This window comes from Tupaia chinensis, unplaced genomic scaffold (assembly GCF_000334495.1).
Source record: "Tupaia chinensis unplaced genomic scaffold, TupChi_1.0 Scaffold000539_1, whole genome shotgun sequence".
Lineage (NCBI taxonomy): Eukaryota > Metazoa > Chordata > Mammalia > Scandentia > Tupaiidae > Tupaia > Tupaia belangeri.
The window spans coordinates 5,265,021-5,266,705 of NW_006160052.1; positions in this window are offsets into that span (position 1 = coordinate 5,265,021).

A 1,685-nucleotide genomic window follows, 5' to 3' on the forward strand; every position below is an offset into this window, starting at 1 on the left:
CCGCACCGCGCCTGCAAATACTTTTTGAAATAGCCTCTGAAGTAATTTGTTCCATCGAGGTGACAGAATAAAGATACACTTAATCACAAATTCATACCAAAGGTGAATTTATTTAAAAATTAGCAAACAACATTGTACAAACGTGGATATTTAAAGCTCTAAATTACTGCAACTTAGATTTAGTTAGCAGAATAGTACCCTATGATAAGCAGGAATTTAGTCTTTCATATAGTCTAAATCTTAAGCTAGTTTTTGAAAGGGTTTTTCTTTTTGGTTTTTTTTTCGCCTGCAAATACTTTTTGAAATAGCCTCTGAAGTAATTTGTTCCATCGAGGTGACAGAATAAAGATACACTTAATCACAAATTCATACCAAAGGTGAATTTATTTAAAAATTAGCAAACAACATTGTACAAACGTGGATATTTAAAGCTCTAAATTACTGCAACTTAGATTTAGTTAGCAGAATAGTACCCTATGATAAGCAGGAATTTAGTCTTTCATATAGTCTAAATCTTAAGCTAGTTTTTGAAAGAGTTTTTCTTTTTGTTTTTTTTTTGTTTTGTTTTTTTTTTGCTATAGGTCGTGTGCACTCAACCGAAAGAGAGAGACACATGCATATGTACTTTTAAGCCACCGGGTCTGGGACTCGAACCATGATCGACTACATGGGAGTCCAACGACATAGCCATTAGGCCAGCTGCTGGTCCCTGAAAGGTTTTACACTGTTCGAAAATGCCAGAAATGAAAGAAGATACAAATGAATCAAAGAATTGGCTGTAAGAAGCCCTCCATTTTCATAACCTTCCTTTTTACTCCAGCCGTGAGTCATTGGTTACACTGTAGAATTTACTGGTATGATATTAAAAAGCAGCTATTTAGGGAAGAAGTAGGAGGGAATTATGTACATGCGTCAGTATCTATTTTTCGGTAAAAAAAAAAAAAAAAAAAAAAAAAAAACCATAAAAATAAAGTTTCAGGAGTCTGCCCCATGGCCTAGTGGTTCAGGGAGTCAGATCCCACATGACTGAATCCTGGCCCCAGTGACTTGGAAAACATGCCAGTTACATGTGTGTGCATGTCCCGCATCCCAGCACGGTGCAGAGATGGAAAAGGAATTGCAGAATGAGCACACCCCCTTGGAGAGATGCTTTTTTTCCACTCTGTCTGTTTCTCTCTGGCAAGTGCATGCACCCTCTAGAAATTTACAAATAAATAAAGTTTGGGCCCAGCAGATGACGTAATTGTTACATCGCTGGACTCCCACGTCGTCAATCACAGTTTGCGACCAGGACCCGGCAGCTTAAAACTCACGCCAGGTGTGTGTGCACAAAATTACAAGAGGAGAATGGAGGAGAAGGGATTGCAGTGTGGCCATCCCCTCTGGGGGGTGACTTCTCACTTTCTGTCTTTGTCTTTCTAGGGAACACACGTGCCCTATAACATAAACCTCTCAAACAGAAAAACATATATGTATGAACTCTATGTATAAAAATGCTGATGATAATGTATACACAAATATCTTTAATAAAAATAAATAAAATTAATTTTTTAAAAATGATTTATTTATTTATTTATTTGACCAGAGAGGGAAGGAGAGAGAGAGAGGGAAAATGAGAAAGCAAGCCACTAGGTCTGGACTCGAACTGCAGTCGACCATGTGGGAGTCCAGCACCCTTAACCACC